The sequence below is a fragment of the Cryptomeria japonica genome, chromosome 4 (assembly GCF_030272615.1).
Source record: "Cryptomeria japonica chromosome 4, Sugi_1.0, whole genome shotgun sequence".
Lineage (NCBI taxonomy): Eukaryota > Viridiplantae > Streptophyta > Pinopsida > Cupressales > Cupressaceae > Cryptomeria > Cryptomeria japonica.
This window is the reverse complement of record NC_081408.1, coordinates 375,692,306-375,711,448: the sequence shown is the minus strand read 5'-3', so window position 1 is coordinate 375,711,448 and position 19,143 is coordinate 375,692,306. Positions and strand designations below refer to the sequence as shown.

General features: G+C 36.6%; 1 protein-coding gene across 2 annotated transcripts in view; it reads left to right on the top strand.

Moving 5' to 3' along the window:
- Positions 1–18,770, top strand: part of LOC131047444 (bifunctional nuclease 2) — a 161,494-nt gene extending 142,724 nt beyond the window's left edge. The window contains exon 10 of one of the 2 annotated variants that reach the window (XM_057981344.2): positions 18,502–18,770. The gene's annotated coding sequence lies outside the window, so the exon portion shown is untranslated. Of the gene's footprint in view, positions 1–18,432 lie in introns of both variants that reach the window. The other variant, XM_057981334.2, reaches the window with a different exon arrangement.
- Positions 18,771–19,143: the final 373 nt, after the last annotated feature.

The window sequence follows — 19,143 nt, the reverse complement described above, 5'->3', positions numbered from 1 at the left end:
TGAGGAAATTTGAGGCAAATCTCGTTATACCAGGACGAGCCAACTCCCTTTCCCCCGTGTATTGCCTCTTAATGCTAAGGACCAATGCATGATTGTAAATAAATTTGCATATATTCTTGGCCCTTTCAACGCATTCTTTCACCCATCCAAGCTTACCTATATCCTCCAGCATGAGGTCAAGGCAATGGGCCGCACATGGAGACCAAAAGATTTTTGGGTGCCTCTCCATCAAAAGTTTTCTTGCAACAATTTTAAATTAGTTAAAGAATTAGATGTGAAATTTTACCATTAATATTTAAACGTTAAAAACTTAAAATTTTAAAAGTCAAAAGTTAAAACTTAAAAAGAAAATTTTGTAAGTTTACCTGCAACAACATAACTTGCTGCATTATCCGTCACCACTTGCACCACATTTTCTTCCCCCACCTCATCTATAACTTCCTCAATAGCCTCACATAAGTATGCCGCATTTTTGACATGTGAGGAAGCATCGATGGACTTCAAAAACATGGTGGATCCTAAAAATAAAACAAATTAATTATCAATAAATTAGAATGTAAATTATTCAATTTCAATCACAATGCATATAGAGAAGTAAAATGATCAATCACCTCCGCTGGAAACAAGAAAATTTAGGAGTGTTCTATTCCTCCTATCAGTCCAACCATCTGTCATGATGGTGCAACCCTTCTGGCTCCAAGATTGGCGGTGGTCCTCTAGGTCAACTTTCATATCTTCCACCATTTCCAACAAGAGAGGGCCACTCAACTCAGTATCACTAGGGGCTTTAAACCCCGGCCCACAAATGGTTACTGCATCAATCATGCCTTGCCAATAAGGAGACCTGTCACAAATTGAAATAGATTAAATAAGAAAAGTTCAATTTCAATTTCAACTTTCAAATTCAAACCATAAAATTTTAAATTTTAATTTAAAACAATCAAATAAAAAAGTACCTGGCTGCAACAAATGGAATGTTGCAGAAGTGCCAAAACTTGCAAATTGCTTTTCTTCCTGCATCATGGACCTCCTTGTTCCAAGACATGCTCTCAAGCGAGGGTTGTGCGCCAGGAGTAGTGCGTGGTACAAAAAAATTGTCTATCTTGGATTTTCGCACTCTAGGACCAAAAGTGTGACTAGGAGTAGGAATAGAAGTACTGGCACTAGCAGAAGCACTAGGACGAAAGGGAGGCATAGAAGAACCCTCTCCAACACAACCTATGGATGCAGCTGTGGATGTGGAGCCGGATGCGGATGTGGATGGAGGGGAACCGATATGACATAACTCCTCTCTTTGTCTTTTTTTGGTTTGCTTATGTATTTCAAAGTTTTCTAATAGGACGTAACAAAAACGGATTGCTTCGGGAGTTGCCTTGTCACAATGCTCAGTATCATGACCACGTATGCCAGCAATATGATATTTTAATCTATTTATCCCCCCATGGTTAATTTCCTTACAAAACATACACTTGGTTTGATTTCTCTGTCTACCAGGGAATTCTTCAGTGTATTTCCATGCCTCATCTTTTTGACCATGTTTCCTAGGTGGAGGATTAGGATGAGCCATTAGAAAAAAAAATTGTTTTCAAAACATGAGGGCTGCTGCAATAAGACAATTTTACAAATCACCATTTGAGCATTGTGTTTGACAAAGTTTTAAATTTAAAATTTTAAACTAATTAAAAAAATCAGCAAAGACTAATTTGTGCATTGTGTTTTTTCTTTAAAATTTTTAAATTTCAAAGAAAGAAATTAACAATTCAGAAAAATCAGCAAACCCTAGATTTTTTTTAGAAAAAATTATAAATACATATATACAATTTTTTCAAAAAAAAAGTCTAGGGTTTGCTATGCTATTGTTCTATTTATGTCATTGTGATTGAATCATTGAAGTATGCAAGCAGCAATATAGATTTGGAAAGCTGAAGTTAAAAAAAAAATTAAAAAAAAATGAAAAAATCCTTAATATAGAAAAAAACCAACATAATCAATAAAAATTAAAACTTACCTCTTTCAAATTTGTTGACAAGTGTTTGAAATGAGCTCCTTGATGCTCTCAATGCAACTGTAGTGCTGCCCCAATGTGATTTGTGCAAGTTTTTCACCTCTTCCTCTCAGCTGGTTGCAAAACTATGGCTCTCTTTTTTCCTCTCTTCCTCTCTTTTTTCCTCTCTTCCACTCATTAAACTGAATGGCAATCCCTTTTAGGGTTATAACAAAGGCAAATGGCACAAAACATAATAAAATAGTGTTTATGTTTTTTTTGTTTTAGCGTCCACTTTTTGCAAGCTGCGCCGGCCGGGTCACGACCCTCGGACTCGGCGAGTCAGGGGGTGACTCGCTGACTCGACGAGTCAGGCGAGTCACACCCTGTGACTCGTCCGGGCCCTGGTCAGGGTCGCCGTGACCCGGCGGAGGTCACCCGGCCCGCTGACTCGCGTGACTCGCCGCGAGTCACGGAACTCTGGTTTGAACCCATTATTGTTCTTAGTTCAACTATGAATGTAAAATAGGCCTCAACAAATATATTTTCCAATATTCAGCAAGCAGCGATTCTCAGAATACAGATCTTTATTTATTTGACAGATAATAATAATTCTCCAATAAAGCTCACATCAAAAATATATTATGGTACTCAAAATGATATAAACCTTATTTCTCCAAATCAGATATAAAATACCTCATTCAGAAAATCTCTCTTATTTTCTGCAAATTTGTCTCCAATGGAGACTTTACAAATTTGACTCAGCTGTGAAATCTGTCGCGAATCCACTCCCAGCAAGAGTCAGGTTTCCGTCCAACCCTTCTATCAACTCTTGAAGGTTTTCGTCTCCAAAAAGCATAAAACATTTATCACATCACAAAAGCATGCTTTACTTCTCCCATCAAGCCTCCTTATAAAGACCTCCAGGAACTTTCTAGAAGATAAGGCCGACTTGAACATTGGAAAACTTTATTTAATAAAGCGACATTATATGATTTTATCATTTAATTGAATTAATTAATATTAAGTCATCATTTTTTTTTTATTTTTTTTTGACAACTTAATGAAAATTGATTTAATTAATTGTAACTTAAAAATTGGGGACATTACAAGAGTTGGATGATTTGGATAGCTCAATATGCTGAAGGGTGTTTATGTTTCCTAATTCTCTACATAAATTGATTTGGTTTGGGCTCCTCTTGGGAGCATCTTCGAGGTCTTCTCTAATTTTTCCTTGTTTCTCAATCCCTAGGTTGACCTCCCTTTGGTCAAGAGTTTGGCTTAAGTTCTCACTCCTAAGGTGAATTTTTTCTTTTGGCTGGCTGTCCGAAACAAGGTCCTTACTACTAATAATTTGGCTAAAAGGGACTTCTTACTCCCTAACCGGTGTTCCCTATATGAGATGACCTTTGAAGGTTTCTTCAACCTTTTGTTGGTTTGTCCCTTTGCTTGGGGTGTGTGATGCTTTGTTTTTCCATGTTCAACTTTTTTTGGGTGGAACCAATCTTTGTTGAAGATCTAGTCTTTTAGTGGTCTTCCCCCGTTTCCAACCCTCTTTTGAAGTCTTTTTGAGACCTTTCTTTCCCTCATATTCTTTGGGGGCTTTGATTGGAGAGGAACTCTAGAATATTGGGAGATGAGAAAGCTTTGGTTGTGTGTGTTGGTGCTAAAATCTGGTTGGCTACCTAAGAAAATGTTGTGGACTCCTTCAAGGGTCAAGATTCCTTGGTGATCAAAGACCCTTCTTTCCCTTAGGATGAACTAGAGGAGAGTTGTAGGAATGATTTGTTTTGTTTGAATTCTTTTGTTCAAAAGAAAAATCTCTTGAGAAGCCAAATTAGATGGTCTTCCCACCTTCTTGTGGGGCTAAACTTAATTTAATTGGTGCTTCTAAAGGCAACTCAAGCCTTCTTGGTGGAGGTGGGATTATTTGTGATTACCTTGGCAAGGTTGTGGGTACTTTCTCCATTAGCATTGGTTCTCAAACTAACAATTTTGTTGAGGCATATTTTACTTTCTAGGGGTTACTTTTAGCTAAGGAGTTTGAAGTGTAGCAATTGTTTGTGGAGAGAAATTCCTTGAATATTATCAATTGCCTTACTACGGTGCATCCCTCTTGTTGGACTGTTGGTAATCTTATCAATAATGCTTTGAGTCTTCTTGTCTCTGTCCAGGAGGTCAAGATTGGCCACATTTATTGGGAAGGGAATTCAATTGTGGATTTATTTGCTAATTGGGGGAAGGCACATGATGGCTTCAACAAATAGTTTGGAATGCGTGACCTCCCAAAGAATATTATCAAGTTTATTATCAATGACACTCTATAAGTATCTTTTGAGCCCCTTTAAGGGTGCTTTTAATTGCAAAATGACAAAGGTTCTTTATCATAGGGATGTGGAGTGCTCTTGGAGAGTCATGAAGCTTGTGATATTTGTTTATTGGAAGTCTTTTCTCTCCTCTTCACCTAGCTGTTGGAAAAATCAAAAAACTAAATTTGAGAAAAAAAGAGGAATTGAGAGTGTTTTGTAAAGGGTAGAGGACATGGATGGGGCCAACATCCCATCAGGGTTTGACCCTAGCAGCAAAAATGAAAAAAAGAATTTAAAAAAATGTATTTTTGAGATGCCCCAGGACGAGAAACGTCTAGACGTTTGTTAGACGTCCCTGAGATGTTCAAGGGACACCTAGGCATCCCAATGACAGTGGAGGGACAGCGGGGGATGATCCATCCCCATTCCCGCATCCTGGAGATGTTCTCGTCTAAGAAAAATGGGGATTTTGGGTGGGGCACGCGTTCCTGTGGAAGACTGCTTATTGTAATCATGCCTTGTCATTCAAATCCTCTTCGTCCATTCCTTCCTTGGTGGCAGGATGTGAGTCCTTTGTTGGTGCCTAGAGTTCCAAGACAACACCCACACTTTACCCTACCCAAAAGGGCATACCTCATATCCTTGTGGTGAACCCCAATAAGCTTTTGTTGATTTGGATTTTTCTCAGCCTTGTGATAATGTCTAGGCAAAGAGGAAAGGCAAAGAGGTGGAAAACAAAGATGAGGAATTTTTTGCTAGCTTTAATATACCATTGGTGGTGGACCTTTGTGTTGTCTTAATTTTTGAATATTGACAACCCCTACAAATTTTTTATTTTAAATTCGTAGTTTTTTTTTTCTCTAAGGCATGTTTTACGAGGTTCAAAACTCGTATTTGTTTGTGTCCAGTCCGTTGTAGGTGTGTTTGTCATCTTTGTCCAAGTTTTGGTTGGCTTTTGTTTTCTTTTTTCTTCCTTTTTGTGCAATTTCGGGTTTTGAGTTAGTCATTGCAAGTAGGAATTTTTTGCTATCACCGCAAGTAAATGAACTTTACTTGTAATCGGGTTCTAGAAACTCGATTGCAAGTCAATTCATTGTTTTAAAGTTTGCTTTACTTGTAGTCGGGTTTCTAAAGCCCGATTACAAGTATGTTTTATAAAAGCAAAATGTAAAGCGTCTTGCACTTGCATTGGGCTTTTTAGAACCCGATTTGCTTTCCCTTGTGCCCTCTTTAAATCCCTCGATATTGTAGGGATCCTCATTGAGGCGTTTTTGTTTTGTGATAGTGTAATGTCCCCAACTAGGTTCAAGACAGTTTTAACCATAATTAATTGATTTCCAATATATTTATAACTTAACTAAATATATTTGGAGACAATTCCACCTTAACGAGCATCGAATCAATGATATTCCGCAGCTCAATCAATTAATTATTAATAGATAAATTGTTAATCTATCATACATCCATAATAAATTTACAGATCCACGCCCTTACCTATCTCGGGACCATGCCCTCAAGGTTTATGGGTTGTTGATCCCTACTTTGTCTTGGGATCCATCCTATTAATTGGATTTAGACCGCCCTTCTTTGGAACATCTCAATTCCCAACCTTATGAATATTGACTGCAGTAGCAAGGATTATATCCAAACAATATTCTTCTTACTGTTTATTATCTTATGAGTTCTTTCTTATTTACAATCTAATATTTTTATGTCTGATTACAGCATTATATTACAAATATATGTATATGTTTATTTATATCTATATGCATATTTATTGATATTACATCATTCATATAGTATTATTACATCATATATATAAACAACTAAATACATTATATTGTATTATAAATCATTTATATATTTATTAATTACCAATTATTATTATATTTACTAATTACCTTTTTGTATAAATCACTAATACCACCACTGCCTAAAACACAAATTGTTAGTATAAGGGTGGCTGTAAAACAGACAGATCTGACATGCGTCAGATCTGGTCTGCCACTAAATATCTCATATGAGTGTCATGCTTATTGCACTCTACTTTCTCACAATTACCGATGCCTCCATATATTTTTCACATTGTATAATTCCATGCTTCACACGTATGAGAACTTCTTTATTTTCTGCCTTATATTATAGTATCAAATTACTGTATTAAAACAGATTTGCGTAGGCAGTAATGTATTGTATTCTTAGCCCTTAGATTATATTGGCAACATAGGTTATATGATAAATATATTTTAATATGTGTGTAATATATTATTATCTTATGTCAAACCGAACCCCATTATCTTCCGATCACAACAGTCATATCGGACTGTGCTTTTGGCATTCTCTTATGTTATATTAGTAATGATATTTCTTAGATTCGTACCTATTGCAACTTCCTATTTACTACCACCGCAGATGTTTTCTTATCTTTTTTTCCCTTTCTGTGTGACGGTATGCTATGTATTAGTAGGAGAGGAAGGGTCAATGGTATTTAAGACCATTGACCGGTTGTGACCCCTCCCAAAAGCCCCGCTTCTCCATACGTGTCTCACAAATGGGTCATGTCTATTCTAATTAAATGCAGATTGGTGCATTAAAATGATTGACTATCGTGGGTAAGGGATGGGTAGTGAATATTAATAAACATGAACATTAATAAAATGAATATTAATAATAGGCATTAATAATAACAAGGGTGTTAATAATAAACACTAATAAACAAGGATATCTATTAATAAATTGTGTTTATAATATAATATTAATTTATCTTTTTATTTGAATATTTCAAGATATTAATAAATATTAATTAAATAATAATATTTAATAAATAAATAAATTCCAAATAATCATTTTTTGGTAGTTATTATATTAATCAATAATAATTATGTATATAACTATCTAGGAGGGAACATGACAGTATTACTATAATATTAATATTATTTTTATATTAATGAATGATTACTATTACTATTAATATTATTAACATCAATTATTAATTACATAATAAATGATAATTTATTATTATGATGAAGAATCACAAAATCTATTATTAATTACATCACCAGGATGTGGGGTTATGACAACCCTCTCACTTTAGAGGAAAATCGTGAAGTCTCATAAATGAGACAATTTTCCAATATTATTAAATGTTAATTAATAAATGTTTTAATTATCGTACTTATTTCATCACAATAATCCAATGTCCAAAGAGGGGTTATGACAGATAGGAGTGTTCTTCTTCACACGCCTATTTGAGCCCTTGAGTGGAGTGTTGAAATCTCATTCTAACCTCTTCATTTGGTGCTACGTCAAGTTTTAGGCTAGCATTTTTGGCATTGTGGATTATCTTTTCCAAGTACGTTGAACTCGGCTTGTATTTCCTTTCATGTCTTCCCTTCCTTCATGTTTGTTCCTTTTATTGTTTGTTCCATTCGCATTTTTCCAAGTCTGTCGTGTTTTTCTTTTGATTTGGGGTTTTGGAACATGACGATGTTTTCTTTGTCTTTGTTCCCTTGGCATGCAATCATCTCGGACGTGCAATCGGGTTCTAGAATCCCGAATGCAAGTATGTAGGGGTCGCCTTCTCTTGCAAGTACTTCATGTTTCATCATTGTCTTTTACTTGCAATCGGTTTTTTGAGCCCCGATTGCAAGCATGTCTTTCAAGTTCATTGCCTTCATATTTCCCTTCCACTTGCAATCGGGGTTTCAAGACCTGATTGCAAGCCCATATTGCATAAGCATTTTGAAGTGTATCCACTTGCAATCGGGTCTTAAAGACCCAATTGCAAGCTTATATTCACCTTGCATTTACAAACCTCTTCCACTTGCAATTTGGTCTTGAAGACCTGATTGCAAGCTAATGGCTATCATACAAGAATGCTTATTTGCATTTGAGTCTTCAAGACCCGATTGTGATTGTAAGTGTCAATGTTTTATCCCAACTTGCATTCTTCCATTTCCACATTCTAATTTTGCTATGATTCACTTGCATTCCACCTCCCAAGATCCGAAATTCTGCCCTTTGTCTCCATATGTGTCTTGTTCATAATATATCATTCTAGCTAGTCCACTCATTTCTTCCCTTTTCCATGATAAACATCATGATAGATCAAGTGTTGGGCATTGGTTCACAAGCTCTTTCATTTGAAGGAGTCGTGGCTTCTCTAATAGCCTGTGATGATGTATTAACTCTTTTGGGTTTTCAATGCAGCGTTACAGATTCTTGCTCAAGGACAAAAGAACCGGCATCTCCTTCAAACAAGAGGATGAAGTACAAATATGACAAGTACTGGAATGAAATTTCTCCTTCTCAAGTGAGCTCTTCTGTTGTTGAAATCAAAGATACAAAAATCGAGCATGTTGATATTTCCAAATTCCTTGAGAGAGCAAAAGAGTCAACAAATAATAGCATGCAACTGCTTCTGAATAGTCATATTCACTTGGTTTCCACTTTTCCAATGGCTGCCTTGGAGCCAGAGTTTGTCCTTTCTTATGCTACTCACTTTGATAAGGGATCCAGGATGATCAAGGATGATAATGGCAATGTTATCATAAGAATTGATGCAGGAACCATTGACAAAATCTTCAAGGTTCCTACTGCCCCAGTGTATGCGGACATCACCATGAAGAGTGCTCTTGATCACTATAACCAGAAAAAGGGAGATTGCATAAGGCACACCAATTCTAAGTGGCTTAAGACACCTAGGGCTTGCCTGTCTCGATGGCCTAAGTTGTACCGCTCTGATTTCATTGAAGAAATTAGTGACATGATCACACTCCTGAGCAGTATAATGGGTTTGAAACAATCTAATGTGTTTGAGATCTAGATGTATAAATACATCGTGGTTATGAGGAAGGCTCAGTCACATCTTCTGGGGTGAAGTGATCAGTGGTAATTTGTGTGAGCAACTCGCACAAGTTCCAGCCACTCTCACATTCTACATGAATTCCTACCTGGTATACATAGCAACATCACTAAGACAGTTTCTGGGTCTTTCTACCAAGGGTGACAGGTCGCTGATACCAGTGTGGAAATATTATGATCAAGTCACTTTGAGACCTAGTAGGATTCATTATAGGAGGGTGCAAGATGCTTTCTTTGGTTATTTCATGTGTCTATTTGATAAGACACTTAAAAACAAAAAAGAGTGTCTGAGGCAGTTTGGAAGAAAGTGAATGAGTACGGATACCTGTTCCTCCAGTTTCCAACTCACTTACATGAGAGTTGGCTGTTTTGATGGTCATCCATATATGCTTCCAAGAAATCCTACTGACATGATCATTCTGATGGAATTAGGGAGACAACTGATGGCAATTCATGTGTACCAATTAGCTCAGCACAAATCAGGTATCAATATATCTTCACATAATCCACTACAGATTGGAAGATACCCTTTGACAACTTCAACTAGAGCCAAGGCAATGGAGATGGAGCTTCAGGAAATTAAGTTGAAGAAGTTCAAGGCTAGGAAAGATTTTGACTACTGAGGGATGAAAGATAAAATCAAGAGGGCTTTCACTCATGTTCATCGCCTTGAGGATATTTGGGTCGATCTTTGTAAAGAGGAAGACATCAAGAAGATGGACTATAGTAGGCTCACCTTGGAACAGATTGTAGATCTGGATCTGAGTAAGATTCTAGAAGGCATGGTAGATGATGGAAAAATACTTGATCCAGAGTATACAGAACAAAGGGTTGCGGAGGCTCCTCTCTCATCTATACAGTGGTCGCAAAAGGAGTGCACCTCAATCTTCGATAGGTTTCAATCTATCCTTGCAAATACCAATGCTTGGATGAAGAGTAATAATGTTAAAACTATAAAGATTAAGGTTCGAGTAGAGGATAATTCAATAGGACCTGTTGGGCGTAAATCTGAAGTAAGAGTCAAGACCAAAGAGGGTGCTTCTTCTTCTGGTACAATAATCAAGCTTAGAGTCAGCAGAGCTTTGGTTATTCCTCTAGAAGAGGTATTGTTGAAAGGAAAAGAGAAGCCTCAAGTGCAAATTCAAGTCATTGACCTTGAGGATGAACAAGAGGAGAATGCTTCAAAATCTCCCACTACTTCGAGCACAAACTCTCCTCATAGTGCCCTTTCTTTAGTGTCTTTGGATGTCCCTATGTCTCCAATAGACATAGATGTTGATTCTTTTTCTATAGTTCATGTTGATCCTATTGTGCCAAGTGTATCCACTTGCACTGTTGTTTCTTCGTCAGTGGCAGAATTACCTATGGATATCTCACATGACAACTTGGAGATTGTTTTTGATGCAAATCCTTCATATGCCATCCTATCAAGTGTGTCACTTCCCGAGATTGACACCTCTGTTGTGAGCTTTGATAAGTTCATGTCTGAAGCCTGCCATGATATGTCATCCGAACAAACACTTGTCACTGTTCAAATTGCGACTTCTCATAGAATAACAATTGTAGTACATATTGAGCCTGTTTCTACCCAAACTACAATTGTTGTTACTGAGGCAAGTTCGTTAGCTTTGCCACCATGGTTGAGCTCAATCACTCCTAAGTGGAAAAAGTAGGAAATTTCTTCTGATGTGTTTGATTTTCAGCAACTTAGAAAGCCCAAGCCAAAAGTTGCCAAGAAAGCCAAAACAGTTTCACGAGTGATTGTGGATAGTAACAAGATGAAGTATGCAAAGGTGGCAAAACCTCTTACTGATAAGCCACAAGGGGATATGCAAATATCTGATTATAGGTTCACGAGAGTGGAGCTAGGAAAACAAACACATGTTGGAATGATGCATGATGCTCAAGACTTTGTAGCCTCATTGGTTCAAAGTTATGACGAGCTCTTAGCAAAGAAGGATAAACTCAAGGAGGAAAATGCACAACTCATTTTAGTGATCCAAAAGATCACTAAATCTTTTGAAAAGATTGATCCCTTGACTTCTTCCACTTCCGAAGAATCCATCAAACGGGTTGAAAGAGCTGCACAAAAGGCAAAGGCTATTGATTCTTGGGTAGGTCAACTGGCAGATCAAAGTACTCAAGTGGTGAAGAAAGCTTTACAGGTGCTGGTCAATGTGAAAACAACAAACATAAAGCTAAACCAGACTTTTGAATCTTTTAAGAAAAGTCTGGAATCTATTGAAAAAGATTTGAAAATTTGGCATGAGATGGATCAAGTTAGAAGTCCTGTGCAACAACATTGTGATACCAAATAGAGAAAGGTACAATTTGAAGAACTTATGATCAATAAGTCATTAGTTGTCAAGGACCTGAATAAAGATATAGAAGCTGCTCTTGAAATGAGTACTGAATTGGAGTAGGATATTATTTCTAGTTTTGAGAAAATGTCCTGTAAGATAGTAAGTCAAAATGAAGAGTTACTTCTTGAAAATGTGATACTCTTTGAGTTGGTGTCAAGGCTTCATCAGGAGCTTGAATCTGAACAGTTTAAATTTGTGAATTGTCAAGTCTTTCTTGATAAGATGCAAACTGTTCTTGAGGAACATAGAGTAGCAATAGTAAGATATTTCGATGTCATCATCAAAACTATATTGCTGCTGCAAGAAATACAACAGGTCTAGATCTCTATTAATTGTAAGAGTCAATTCACAAATTCCAAGGTTTCATGGCTAGAAATAGAGAAGGACAAGAAGTGTCTCTTGATACTTATATCATTTTTTTTTGTTGTAGAATATATTTTCCTTTCGACAAATTACATGTAATATCAAAACTTGTAATTACAAGTAGTCACATTACTTATTTTCTTGTAACTTGTAATTACATGTAAACAAATTACAAGTTGAAAGACAATAGTACTGTAATTTGGAATAAGTCATAGTTAGTTGTGGAATAAGTTTTAGTTAGTTCGACTTCTCCCACTTTTTGCTCTTATCCCCTCTCTTATATATATTGGAGGGTTCTCTATGTATTCTTTATCTTTTCGGCAAGCAAGAATACTTTGTAGAAATTTACCGTGATAGAAACTTTGTGTTTTATACTTGTAAATTGGACTCTCAAGCAATATAAAGAGGACATTTGAGTTTCAGACTTTGTGTTGATGGTTTGTTCATATATCTATTGTATTCTTATGTTCAATGATATATTTTTCTATGTATACTTGAGATTCTAGTAAGGTTGTTGGAAAGAGCTTTAATCTGATTTTTTGTAGACATTGTGCTACAAATATTGAGGGTTAAATTAGCATAGTTAAGTGTCAGGATAGGAAGAGGCTACAAGATTTTGTGCTTGTAATCGTTCTTATTCAATAGTAGTCTAGAGGTGCATCATACTAACAGGCTTTGAGCTGTTGTATGTTGTACATTGTTACTATAATAACCATTTTGGAAGGTTGATAGGATAGTAGAAGAGTGAAAGACTTTGAGCTTTTGTTTCTACATGTCCGTCTCGGGGAAGTGATGGAAGACTTCGCGCTTTTATGGAAACTTCGCTTCCTTTTGTATAAGCATTTTTGTAATGGTTGAAATTTCTTGGAAGTTTTTGTATTTGTTACTATAAGTCATGTTTCTTTTATGAAATAAGAGAAAAGAATATCGTCTTTTTGAAAAGAAGAAAAGGATGTTGTTTCACCCAAGATTAAATTAGTGTTTATGGGTTATAATTAGTATGTAGTATTTAGAAGAATTAAGAAAGGGGGAGCCTTTCCTTAGAATTAGGAGAGTTTTTAACTCACATGCTGTGACTGAAATCATAATTTTGCATGTCTTCCCAGGTGTACAAAATTTTCAACCAATAGTTTTTGGCGACTCCATTGGGGACACGAATGCATTCAGAAGCCTCACGCTTTTGTTTGAATTCTAGTATCTTATTCACAAGTTTCTTCTCTTGGGCTTCTTGCTAGTTCTTTACGTTGGAGGGATTTCGCAATTACGTCTGTCGCAAGAAGGGTTGAAGGTTCACAAGAAGTTGCGTCAAGTTTGGCTGAACATGCTAAGTTTGATCTTCTCACTACCATATCCCCTCTTTCACAAAATACTAGTTTCCCACCATCCAAGAAGAAACAACCTATCCCGAGTGAGGTCTTACCATTCTTTTTCAAGCCATTAATTCCTTCCATCCTTGTTATTCCAAAGATGGCTGCTATAGGTCCTTGGGGGGCAGCTTTTGGCCCTTTGAACCTAACTCCACCTCTTCATCCCCTTCCACAAGGCTCACAAAAGAATCTTCTAAGTTCTATGGTGATGGCAAGCAACATCCCGATGAACATATTAAGGCTTTTTATATGCCCTGTGGTGTTCTTGGAGTAGAGCATCAAGATGTTGCAATACAGTTGTTTGTGGAAACTTTACAAGGCTTTGTGGCTGATTGGTTTTACAATCTTTCCTCAGGTTCCATCACTCCTTGGAACATACTCAGACAAATTTGAGAAACGTTTCAAGCTTACTGAGGATGAACATGCTTTGTTAGCTCGGCTAACACAAATGAAAAAGGATACGCATGAAGGCATGTGTGAATTCATTGCCAAGTTTAATAAGTTGGTAAATAGAATTCCCATTGCTTCTTAGCCTACTCCTAAAAATCTCAAATGCTTTTCAACACACAACTTCCTGAAGTCGATTTTCCGCTAAAAAGAGTTGTCCCAACAAATTTGGCAGCTACTCAAACTATGGCGACATAAATTGAAGATGATTTGATCCTAGCTGGAAAAATCAGGAAAGATCCTAATTGATCTAAGGGGAATTCTTTTTCAGAAGCGTCTACCTCAGGCACTACTGATCCAATGGTGCAGAAATTAGCAAACGGACTTCTTGCTTTGAAGAAGCAAATTTCCCAAGGTTCTTTTGTTGCCCCTTACAAGGATATTCCTAGAAGAACATATCCCAACCCTGCTGCTAATTATGCTACTAAAAATCAATCCAAATTGCCTCTTCTTGAGAGGCTTGCACTTGAACCACCTTTGTAGAATGGAATTGTGGGATATTACAAGATGGATCAGAATGAACCTTCATTCTTTGATTATCAGACAGAGGATTTCGTTGCTCTCTACCAAGAAGAAAAAGAGGCAACTAGCGACTCTACCATAAGGTATATGCACTATGATGATTCAGCAACAACTAAAGAACTTCATGGTCAAGCATATGCTGTAATGGCATGTTCTCAGAGGCGATTAGCTCAATAAAAGGAAGCAGCAAAGGCAATGGATGATTTTTAATTGCCAATCATTATTGCCAAAAGAGGAACACCGTTGCCTATCCTTCCTAAGGATGTAGTGAAAAATCAAGTAATATAGATCCTCCTACTGTTTCCTCTAATGATCTAAAGTCCAGTGCGTCTAACCCCAAGCCTCAGGCTGAAAGTATCCCTTCCTCCCTAGTTGGTTCTTTTTAGGCTTTTGATATCATTGATCACGCTAGGAAGACAAAAATTCAGATATCTGAGGTAGAGTACCTTCAAGCCAATCCAAACCAATTTGATAGATTGGTCAAGTTTGTTAAAAGCAAGGACACTCGTCCTATTGCCGAAAATACCCCTGTTGTTCCAGAGCCCAAGAATTTGCCCAATAACTTGGTAACCATTCCATCATTAGTCCCAAGAAAGATAGAACCTTTTTATATCTCTTTGCTGATCAATGGTTTTAAGTTGAGTAACCGTGTTTTAGATTCTAGCGCTTCCAATAATGTTATCCCAGCCAAGGTAGCCAATGCTCTAGGATTAACTTTGACCAAGAATTTTGGTAATTGTTTTTCCATGGAGAATAAACAAGTGCCTTTGATTGGGCAAATTAAGGATGCGCAATTTGCATTTGCAGCTTTACCTGATAAGAAAATAAAGATGTCTGTCTTACTCGCAGATGTTCCCGCTTCTTATGGAATGTTACTTGGTCGTAACTTCTGTAAAGATGTAGGAGTGAGCTCAACATGCACATGATTGAAGCAAGAATACCTATTAACGGTGTTGTGCAAAAATTGGCACCAAAAAGGGAAACTAAGTACACAGTGGTAAAGTCAAATGATCTCAATGCACAGATTCTTTTTGAATCTGTAGGATTTGGAAATTACTATTTACATATTGATGAAGTTTCAGAATTTGCTGAAGATTGGCCATCTAATGACTCAGGTCTTCACTTCTCTCGAATAGTGAGAAGTTTGCCGATGCTAATGAAGATCAAGCATCGGAAGTTGGTTCTAGTGAGTCTTTTGTCATGGTTGAAGAAGCTCAATCTTCTACTATGGTTGAAAAAGACATAATTCATCCCCAAAGTTCAGAAGGAGCAAGCACTAGCAGTTCTAATGACGTATGGACCCTGGAGTTTGACGGAAGTTGTGCTTCCAATGGGTCAGAAGCAGGCATTGTCCTTATTTCTCCAAAAGGAGAATTTTTTCCCTACTCTTATAAATTGCAGTTTGCCAATACCAACAACACAGCTGAATATGAGTCTTTGTTGTTAGGCATGGATGTTGCTCGTAAAAGAGGTATCTAGAATCTCCATACGCAAGGTGACGCGGAGTTAGTAGTTTGTCAGATAAGGAATGTTTATCAGACAAGGAATGATAGACTCAAGCACTACCGTAACCTTGTGTGGGATAATATTGAAAGTTTTGATGCTTTCAATATCTCAGTAGTACCCGGGGAATATAATGATAGAGCCGATTCTCTTGCAGTTTCAGCCACTCCTTTAATTCCACACCAAGATTTTGGTCAAGACAAGTATGTCATTGAGTTAATTTGCAGACCTAGTGTGCCTGATAATTGGGATCATTGGCAGATTTTCAATGATGACAAACAAATTATAAATTTTCTTCAAACTGAAGTCAATTTTAATAATTTGTATTTTGAAGGTAGCAATTCCTATTCTTTTGAGTCAATTTCAGATATAGCATCTGAGCCCGATGAAGAAATTTTGTAGTTGAAGGGAAACAAAATCCCTAAAGGTTTGGTTTCACTTGAGAAATTGTTTGACAAGCATGATCGCTATATCAAAAAGCAACAAGTGAATCCAAACTTTTCTATGGGATATGACAAATACAATATTGGATCGGAAGATGATCCAAAGTTTGTAAATATTGGAAACAATTGCACTCCTAAAGAAAAGGACCAATTTATTCAACATCTATGCCAATAAATTGATGTACTGGCATACTCATATGAAGATCTAAAGTCCTTTTATCCTAAGGAGGTGCAACATGACATTCCTCTCAAGCCGGTGCAATACCCTTCTGGCAGAAGCAGAGGCAATATAATCTGAAACTTTCAGGTACCATTCTCTCAGAGATTCAAAAAATGTTGAATGCTCGGATTATCTTTCCTATTCACCATTCAACGTGGGTAGCAAATATAGTTCTGGTGCGTAAAAAGAATGGAAAAATTCTTATCTGTGTGGATTTTAGAAATCTCAATCAGCTGTCACTAAAGGATAATAATCCTTTGCCAATAATGGACCAAGTCTTACAGACAGTAATAGAATCTCAAATGGTGTCTATGTTGGATGGCTTTTCAGGCTATAATTAGATTGAGGTAAGTGAATTGGATCAGCACAAGACTGTATTTACTACTCCATGGGGTACATTCGCATATCGCAGGATGCCCTTTGGATTAATAAATGTAGGTGCTACCTTCCAAAGAGCTATGGACCTAGCCTTCCGTGGTATCCTTGGTAGGTATATTGTTGTATACTTGGATGATCTCACTGTTTTCTCCAAAGATCGTGAGAATCATCTCTTTCATCTACAAGATGTATTGGAAAGGTGCCGCAAGCATGGTATTTCACTTAATCCTAAGAAATCAGTTTTTGGGGTGATAGAAGGTAAACTCCTTTTACACGTCGTGTCTAAAGAAGGGATCAAAATTGATGTAGAAAGAGTCAAATCCATACAGAATCTTCCTTTACCTGCTAGCAAGACTGCTGTTCATTCTTTCTTTGGAAAGGTCAATTTTCTGTGTAGGTTTATTCCTGTTTTTTTTGAGAAAACTCTTCATATCGTTGATGTGATGAAAGGTAAAACTACTTTCCGTTGGAGTCCAGAGTGAAAGGTCACCTTTAGTGAAATCAAGAAGGCAATAGCTCATGCACCTGTGCTGGTTTCCCTAGACTATACAAAGGATTTCATCATGTATAGCTACACTTCCGAGCATACCATGTCTACAATTTTAATGCAGAAAAATTTAGAGGGGATTGAATCTTCAATTGCTTTCGTGAGCTGCCCATTGAAGTCCCATGAATTAAAATATACCCCAATGGAAAAAAATGCTTATGCTGTTGTAAAGGCAGTAAAGTATTTCAGATATTATATTTTGAATTCCCACACCCTGGTTCTAGTTCCTGATACAGCAGTCAAGTTCATTCTAACTCAGCAGGATTTTGGTACAAAGAGAGGCAATTGGATTGTTAAAATCCAAGAATATGATCTGGAGATTAAGCCTACAAAGCTGGTTCGTGGGAAAGGACTTTGTCAACTCATGGCTGAGAACAATCTAGAGGAACAAGAACAAGATGTTTAAGAAGATCTTCCAAGGGTATTGTTCGTTAGCCCAACTGATGAATGGTATTCGAACATAGCTTATTTTTTGAGTTATGGTTAATGTACAGCCCATTTGTCATTCAAAGAAAAGAGGAATATGAAGCTCCGATCTGCGAACTTTGTTCTTTGGGACAGTGGTTTGTATAAACGAGCTATTGATGGTGCATTCCTGTGTTGTGTTGATAAGGCACAACAAGTCAGATTATTGGATCAATAAAAATAAAATTATATCATTATGATTGCCAAATGAATTATTGGATCAATAAAAATCCTCACAAATTCAGCAAATTGTATGTACTTAAATACAAACTCAGCTTGGTTTCACTTACACGTACCTTAAACTTTTTTTAATTTTAAATATTATTTTAATAACTGTCACCCCACTGTCCCAAAACCCATGAAATTTTTTGCTGTTGCCAAAATCCTGTCCCAACATTCCTCATCCCTGAAACTTGGAGTCTGGAGGAACACATATTTTCTGCTTCGTTTTCAATTTCAAGTCTCTGTTGCTCAAGCTACAACCACCGATAGGAATCACACAGATTTGAATAAATGTCTGTCTATAAAGAATATTGAAATGCATATGCTCTATAGAAGACAGGTCTAGTGAAATATGCAATTTAAAATTGTTATGTGCCTTTTCTGATTGCATTAAGTGCTTAATGAATTCAAAATGACATTTCCTATTATTCTGCAGGAAGATGGTATTGATCTCAGTGAAAATCTGTTGAAATATTGGAATTTGATGTGTGTTGCTTGCAAACAGAACAGAACAATTGGAGCTTGTCATTTCTTTCCTTCAGCTTCAGGCCATTCTATATACTTTAGCAATGGAAATATGTACATATGTAAAAATAACGGCGTTAAAGGCCTACTGTATAGCTTAACTGTGCCTAATTATGTATGGAGGAACAACAGTATCTTATAATCTGCTTCCAAGAGCATGGTGCTATACCTTTGTGGAAGTGCTGCTTGTTTATTTTAAGTTATGTTATATAATCATTTTATATTCGCAAAGCTAGCTTATCATTTTCATCATGGTCTTGGAGAGCAAGTTAATGTATATGAAATGAAATATCTGACAATACTTTTTATTGGCAGACGGGAAGTGAAGGAAATAGCCTTTTAGAAGACAATCTCATTTGAAATCTGTGTTGACTTTTCAAAGCAATGTATACATAGTTTAATTCTTAAATCTGATCTCTTAATGCACAGACTAATGAAAGTTTAAATTTGGATTATCCATTTACTATAATGTCCTATCTACTTACAAAATTATAGAAATGATACCATTGGTGTGGAAATTATCTGCCAGTGTAAATGGTAAGAAAACGTGTTTACGGACCTCAAAAAATAATGCAAGATAATAGATTAGTATATTAAGGACAAGAACAGAGAAATTTTGAAA